The sequence below is a fragment of the Clavelina lepadiformis genome, chromosome 1 (assembly GCF_947623445.1).
Source record: "Clavelina lepadiformis chromosome 1, kaClaLepa1.1, whole genome shotgun sequence".
NCBI classification, from domain to species: Eukaryota; Metazoa; Chordata; class Ascidiacea; order Aplousobranchia; family Clavelinidae; genus Clavelina; species Clavelina lepadiformis.
In genome coordinates this window covers 2,640,724-2,649,248 of record NC_135240.1, presented here as the reverse complement: position 1 = coordinate 2,649,248, position 8,525 = coordinate 2,640,724, and the positions used below count along the sequence as shown (strand labels likewise).

General features: G+C 37.3%; 1 non-coding gene across 1 annotated transcript; it reads right to left on the bottom strand.

The window, feature by feature from the left end:
- Nucleotides 1-6,482: 6,482 nt before the first annotated feature.
- On the bottom strand, nt 6,483-6,636 carry LOC143444363 (5.8S ribosomal RNA). Its single transcript, XR_013113715.1, has one exon. It is a non-coding gene; the product is annotated as a 5.8S ribosomal RNA (ribosomal RNA).
- Between the last annotated feature and the right edge of the window lie 1,889 nt (nt 6,637-8,525).

Sequence of the window (8,525 nt, the reverse complement as noted above, 5' to 3'; positions counted from 1 at the left end):
AGCTGCAGAGTATAGAGGCCGAAGAAGCCTATGAAGTCATGAATAAAATCAACTTAAATGGTTTAAAGAATTCTGTTGGATTCCTCGCAATGAGTATAAAAGTTTTAACCTTTTTGTGTGCATTGCAAATCTGACTCGCAAGTAAATTCTATTCTTAGCAACAAAAAAATTTCTTGTTGATGGCGGGTTTGTTGTGAACACACGCTTCCTTCCAGCAAATGGTTGTATGTAAAAAAGTGATTAACTTTTTTTAATCACAGTCGTGCAGCTCGGCTGACGGCACCGAAACAAAAGGCGCATCAGCTGAAAGAAGCCCATCTGCTGAAAGAATCGCATCAGTTGGTGAGGTTTCATTTATAGAAAAGGGTACGTCAGATGATAGAAACCCATATGCTAAGCGAGTAGAACCAGATGCTGACGTTTCATCAGAAGAACGTTCGTCAACTGAAAGAATCACATTTGCTGAAGAAGACGAATCATTACAAATTCGCCGAAGCAAAGACAGTGGCCAACAAAAGGCGGTCCGGGAAAAAATAGTTGATCCTCGTGTTTTTCTGCAGCAGGTAAATTTCCTTAAAAAGTCTCTTAAAATCAATCGTGGTAATTTTGCATTTTTTGGTTTATAGATCGATATCTCTAATGTGGCAGGTGCTTCGAAGCTGTCGGTAAGTTAAAATTTAATTACGACTTTACAGTGAAACTATGATTTCATTGATATTATTTCCTGTCACTCCACATGCTTTCGTGTCCAATGCGTGCATCAATCAAGAAGTTTATAAATTATATATGTACTAGTCACACGTATTTAAGTTAAAATCAGAATTTTGCTTGAAATACCAAAATTTGTTTCAATGATATAGGAAAGCCCCCGCACATCTGCATCACCCTCTAGAAAGAGGAAAAAGAAAAGCAATTCCAGAATTTTTAATGTTGTGGTAAATACCATTCCAAGCATTTTATTATATATCGGGATATTGATATACTTGACCGACAATGTTTATATCATTCCACAAACGTTACGTGACCAATGCATATATGACTGAACCACGCGGTCATAAAAAGTATGCGTACTGTACACACATATTTAATGGCGCAAAAATACTGCACAGTTTTCTTGATATACCAAAGTACTTTTAATAATATAGGAGAGCCCCAGCTCAGCTACAAAACCCTCTAGAAAGAGGAAAGGAAAAGCTACTTTCGATCGATATAGTTTCTCGGTAAGTAGTATTCTAACAATTTTCGTTTATTCTATTACATTGCATATAAGTTTACATATGTTATATCTATTTTTACATGTTTTATATAATTCCACAAGCAGATGCCAGGGAAAAAGCTCACAATTTAAAGTTTTATTAGGTATTTTTTTATAAATTTAACTGCATTTTGATAAATTTAGCCATTAAATCCACATCGATTGTCGAAATTAGAGAAGGAAGAAAAAAAAGTTAATGTTGTGGTAGGTCTTAGTTAAGTTTATTTTTCATTTGTATCGCCAATGTAAAACGTAAAAATGCATGTGCCTTGTATAATTATGTATACGGTAATCTATTTTCAATGATTTTATTATTAATTTCTAAAAATTACTGTTTTTAACAGAAATCTCGGCGACAGTTTTCTGCAGATGAATCGTTTGAAGTTAAACTATTTTTCTCATGGTATATTGGTAGTTGGTACGAAGAATGGAATAACAACGGATGATGCTAAAACGGCTCTTGCAGATGGAAACTTCCCCAAATGCAAAGAATATTCCAAAACGCCGAAACAGTTGCAGGACAAAGTCTGGCAACTGATTCGGCGTTCTTTGAATGATAATTAAGTGTGGATGCCCAGTCAAACATTATGTAGGTTTTATCTATGGGCCTTACATGGCTACGAAGTAGCATGTATGGCTTTTGTGTGGGCTTACTGAGGAGTGGCCAAATCATTTAATGCCAAACAATGGCCATACATGGCTTTTGTCTGTGAAAATGCTGCAGTTTGTAGTTTTTAAAAGCTGAAATAGAAGCAAACAGTGTATTATTATTGTTTTAAAAAGCATTGACAGATATCGTTTATTTCAATTTAAAAGGCATACACATTTACGGTTACGAATTTGCTGTTTTGATAATAACGTTTAAGTAGTGCATGTTGCAAAACAGGATTCTCTTATCAGTAGGCAAGATTTTTGTAGTTTTGTTCCTGCAAAGCTCCTTAAGCGCTTGATCAATGCTTTTAAGGTTTGCCAAGTAACTGGATAATGTGTGTGAGTTTTTCACTGAAATTAGGTTATGCTGGCTGTTGTTAAACATAGCCTATAGCGGTTAGGTTAGAGAATGGGTATGCAAAAAGTTGATCCTAGCTATTTTCGGTTTAACTGGAGTTAGATTTAGATTACAAGGTGTATTTAGGTTTTAAAGTTTAGGTTACTCTGTTATAACATTTAAGTTAGGTTGACAAGAAACTGTGAAAAATAGCTTTGGTAATAGCTTGAAAAATAGCACTCCAGGTCAAGTAGCCAAGTCGAATTCAATGGAATCGAATTACGCGGGCCTACTCATATATAGGCTAATAAATACACTGACACAGAAATTTACACATGGTATTAATATCAAATACCACAAAATAACTAATGCTAATTGCTAAATTCATGTTTTTTCAGCCGACAGTCAGATTTGGTCACAATATTATCTCAAAAATCGAGCAAACTTAACCACAAAATATGTAAAATATAACCTCTTGACAAGCAGCGTGCTATTATTAAAAATCAAAGCTTGCCTTTGATTGAAAATAATTAATATATTGCTTAACCTTAGTCTATTCTAGACACTGTATATTAAGCTGTAAAATAAATTGTGGTATCTACAGTATTATGTGGTGAAGAAATGAAAACATTTACACAACATTTTATGGCCTAAAATCGGTTTTCTGAAAGTTGACGTGCTTGTATTTTACATTCTAAGAAGGGATTATTTCACTGTAATTTTTTACAGTTCATTGATTCATGTGAATTATTGTGAAAAACATTATACAACAAACATAGTATACCAAAGTTTAGCAAAAAAAAACATTAACCTACATGCAGATATGCGTATTTATTAAATGTTTCACGTCAATTCTGCTGAGTGTTGTCGGAGGAGGTGTGAATTTTTTATTGCAGATTCAAAGAAGATTTCCTCTTCTTCATGATTTTGACCTTGAAATCGATCCCCCTTAACCGGAAAGTTCCGAAATTCACAAAAAACGTGACGTGAACTAAGAAATGCGATAATACCCCCAAAACGTAAAAAATGCTGAATTGATTAAATGTTTCACGTCAATTCTGCTGATTGTTGCCGGAAGAGGTGTGAATTTTTTATTGCAGATTCTTAAAGAACATTTCCCCCTCTTCACTATGGTGACCTTGAAATTAAATTTTACTACAGGCCCTTAATAAATGGCTATATTTCTAAGGACTACGGTTATTTTTACTTTTTATGGTTTTTGAAAATAGGATGTTTTTGGGACTATTTTTGCCATTAACTTACTTCGACCAAAACGTTTAAGTACATTTTATTGAAAGTTTCAAGCAAAAAGTTTGAAAATAATACTTTTCCTTTGCTATATATTACTGTAAATTAGACATGGTATAATAATACAGTTGTAAAATGATTACGGAATACAGTGAATATAAACATTTTATATCAACAATATTCCTTTCATTGTTTTCGCCGAATTTACTTGGTGTCTGGAACTATAGTTATTTAAGTAAAGTTCAGTTTTAGAGTTCTTGCTAAACGCGAGGTAACTTGCACTACGCGATAGCTATCAGTGCAATTGTTTAAAAACTTAGCAGGAAGCGTTTATACATACACATTTCACCAAAAGTAGGTCACCCGAATCGTGGTCGAAAGATGGCTAACAACGCAAGTTAAGATTAAGCGACGAGCGACGAGGTTTCATAACAGATCTTGCTAACTGACTCATTTTGCCGATGACATCATGACAAGACAGAAAATTCCTCAACTCCACAGAGCCACAAGAGAGGCTATGGTGAGATGCGGCTTAGCTCTACTTCAACAGCGAACCAACCTACTTCAAACAGCGAACACGTTGCAGAAGTGGAAGCGGTGTTCTCAATTCGGAATTCCAAATAGATTCCTCAGAGAAGATACCGTTTCCACGGAAACTGCTATCTACCAACCAAACAGGTATAACAAAAACGCATTTTTTCCGAAAATCTTGATTAAGAAATGCTCAACATGACGATTTTATTGGTTACAGTAATTAAACAACAAATTTTGCGCGACAGAAACGCGATTATTTTGGAAGATGAGGTTTGTAGCAGAAAAAACAATAATTAATTAATTGTTTAGACTTTAGAACCTAGAAGAAACGAAATTTCAAGTTAGCAACAGAAAGATGAAAATCGCAATGATTGCTACTAGAAAGTCGTTCCAATTCCCTTGCGTCTTAGCACATTCTTATCGAAATCATATTTTTAATGGCCGGCTATTTAAAAGTAACTTTGCAAACATTGAGGCGCGACAGGAACGCGATTATTTTGGAAGATGAGGTTTGTAGCAGAAAACAAATATTTAAATAATTCAGCATTCATCACGATATAAGCATTGACGAAGAAGACCCAAAAAATAGGCCTGAGATCATCAGGTTTTATAACAAGACAAAGATTGGTTTTGACTTGGTTGACCAAATGGTTCAAACATATATTTGCAAACGACAAACCCGCCGATGGCCTCTAGTTCTCTTTTACAATCTGCTCGACATCGCAGCTCTCAATGAATATACCATATTCAGACAAGTATATCCTGATTATCAGAGTGGACAAGGTTCAAAGCGACGAGGTTTCATAACAGATCTTGCTAACTGCCTCATTTTGCCGCACATGATGACAAGACAGAAAATTCCTAAGCAAGTTAATCTGGCAAATGGCTACAAATTTTTTGCTTTGTGCAATTTGATACCCGTATTTGTTGCGAGATACATTTGGTAAATGTTAATTCGTGCAATTTCATATCCGTATATTTTGCGAAATACATTTGGTAATAGTTACTTCGTGCATATTTGTAGTATTTTGTACCCATGCGAATTATAACTTACTGATTGTCATTATTCTCGGACATGTTTGGCTTTTGTTTTCTTTTACACATAGAAATCAAAAACAGCATTGAAAAGCTGAAGGTATTTTAAATTATCTTCCATTCATACTTGAAAGGTGGTCGAAATTATAGTAGAACTTACGGACAGTTTTTCTTCTTATTTAAACCAGTATTAGAAGATCCTTAATGTGACCTTAATCAGCAATCGCAAAACTTACCAACTAAAACTTTTTATTTTTCTCTAGTTTATTTATTCCGTTTAACCATTACTGGCCGAAATATGAAAATAATTCCAATTAACTTTTCCGGCAAAATTGATTGAAAAATACCCTTCCGAGGAAATTGAACATTGTAATGTGGTTTTCATGCAACAGGTATATCATCATTTTTGAAAAAATACGAAGCAAATTTAAAATACATTACAATTGGCAATTGGCATCAAAAAGTCTTAACCCTAACCCAGAATAAGGCGTCCAAATATACCACATTTATTTTGCACATACACACTTAATTATCATTCAAAGAACGCCGAATCAGTTGCCGGACTTTGTCCTGCAACTGTTTCGGCGTTTTGGAAGATTCCTTGCATTTGGGGAGGTTTCCATCTGCAAGAGCCGTTTTAGCATAATGCGTTGTTATTCCCTTCTTCGTACCAATATACCATGAGAAAAATTGTTTAACTTCAAGAGATTCATCTGCAGAAAACTGTCGCCGAGATTTCTGTTAAAAACAGTAAGTTTTAGAAATTAATAATAAAATCATTGAAAATAGATTCCGTATACATAATTATACAAGGCACATGCATTTTTACGTTTTACATTGGCGATACAGTACTTCCTCGATTATCCGGTCAAGTTGGGTCAATATTTTCAAAAATCTGACCGGATAAGCAAAGAAAACGGATAATTGAATTTGTATTTTTACCGAGCACGCACGTAAATCGCCGCCATGGGCCTGACACCCGCTATGGGACGAAGCCTCGATCAGAAGGACACGGGCGACCCGCGACGCGCGCAAGACGAATTCTATACGCCACAATTCCGGAGCGCTCCAAAAGGGACCGGATTCGGCGATGGGCTCATCCCGCTTCACTCGCCGTTACTAAGGGAATCCTCGTTAGTTTCTTTTCCTCCGCTTAGTAATATGCTTAAATTCAGCGGGTAGTCTCGTCCAACCTCAGGCCGAAATGTAAGAGACGTCACACGTGCCGAGGATCGACGACGTTCGCGATCGATCGCGGCGACTTGGCGAAACGAGGACACCTCTTCGAGGTCGATCCGCCGCCGCCGCGCTCTCCGATCGCGTGCCGGACCCTTGCTGACTTCGACGGGACGGCGGAGACACAGGTCTCCGTCCGACTCCGCATTCTCCCGGGCGACGGGCGCGCCGGGATTGCTTTTCAGACGACCCTGAGACGGGCGTGGTCCCGGGATTAACCCGAGGCCGCAATTCGCGTTCAGAACGTCGATGCTCAATGTGTCCTGCAATTCACACTAATTCACGCAGCTAGCTGCGTCCTTCATCGACTCGCGAGCCGAGTGATCCACCGCCAAGAGCCATCATCGTTTATCGTTTCAGCTTGTACGAAGCAGTCACAGGTTTGAATGTGAGCGCCGAGCGGACGATGTGACGACCGTCACTTGAAACCGCGGGGGTACTCGACGCCCGTGGAAGACTTGTGCCTTGTCCAGCGCCTCAACTGGCGCGTCTTGACCTCGACAAGCGCGAGAGGCGGCCGGTTTCCCGGCGACGCCGCCGCAGATCGAGCGGGAGCCTCCGTTCGTTTCGATAATGATCCTTCCGCAGGTTCACCTACGGAAACCTTGTTACGACTTTTACTTCCTCTAAATCAGTGGTTCCCAACCGCGGCTCTTAGAGCCGCATGCGGCTCCAAGCTACCTTTCTTGCGGCTCTCAATGACCCCTGAAAATCCCACAAAAAAATAAAAAATCTATTTGTAATAATTAGGACGATTATTTTTTGACTTGTCAAAAAAAGTATAAAATTGGTCAAATTTTATAGCGTTAGGTCAAAATTGTTTACAAATGTTTCATTTTACATCTTACAGCACCACCTTGTAGTCTACTTTATACTGTTGTGAATGGTCCATTGTCTAATTATTGTGAATCATAAACCGCCTCCTGAATCCTAAACCACAATTTCGCCTCGCTTTGACAAAGTTGTTAAAGCTCAAAGCCAATGCCAAGTTGGACATTAAATTGATTTGTGTTATTTTTCTTGTTAGTGTTGCTATTCGTTGGTACATGATTTCATGCTTTAAAATTTTCGTTAAAATTACTTGAGTGTTTTCATGCGGCTCCATACGTACTATGAAGTTTGAAATTCGGCCCCAACACCAAAAAAGGTTGGGAACCACTGCTCTAAATGATCAAGTTAGATCGTCTTTTCGGACACCGGTTCGGCCGTTGCCAGCCGCTCCGGGTCCAATCGGAGGACCTCACTAAACCATTCAATCGGTAGTAGCTACGGCGGCGGTTCAACGTCAATTGAAAAATAAAAACCTGAGTAATCTCACGCATATGATAGTTGCAAGTGCAATCATGCGAAGTAAAACGACCTCCCAAAGTCATTGATCACTCGGCCGGATAATCGAATGCCGGTTAAACGAGGTACGGATAATCGAGGAAGTACTGTACAAATGAAAAATAAACTTAACTAAGACCTACCACAACATTAACTTTTTTTTCTTCCTTCTCTAATTTCGACAATCGATGTGGATTTAATGGCTAAATTTATCAAAATGCAGTTAAATTTATAAAAAAGTACTTAATAAAACTTTAAATTGTGAGCTTTTCCCCTGGCTTCGGCTTGAGGAATTATATAAAACATGTAAAAGTAGATATTAAATATGTAAACTTATATGCAATATAATACAATAAACGAAAATTGTTAAAATACTACTTACCGAGAAACTATAACGATCGAAAGTAGCTTTCCTCTTTCTAGATGGTTTTGTAGCTGAGCCGGGGCTCTCCTATATTATTAAAAGAACTTTGGTATATCAAGAAAACTGTACAGTGTTTTTGCGCTATTAAATATGTGTGTACAGTATGCATACTTTTTATAACCGCATGGTTCAGTCATATATGCATTGGTCACGTAACGTTTGTGGAGTGATACAAACATTATCGGTCAAGTATATCAGGAAACACCTTCCCGTATTCCAATCTCCCGATATATACTAAAATGCTTAGAATTCTATTTACCACGACATTAAAATCTCTGGAATTGCTTTTCTTTTTCCTCTTTCTGGAGGGTGATGCAGATGTGCTGGGGCTTTCCTAAATCATTAAAATAAATTTTGGTAATTCAAGAAAATTTCTGTTTTTAATTTAAATATGTGTGACTAGTACATATATAATTTATAAATTTCTTGATTGATGCACGCATTGGATACATAAAGCATGTGGGGTGACAGGAAATAAT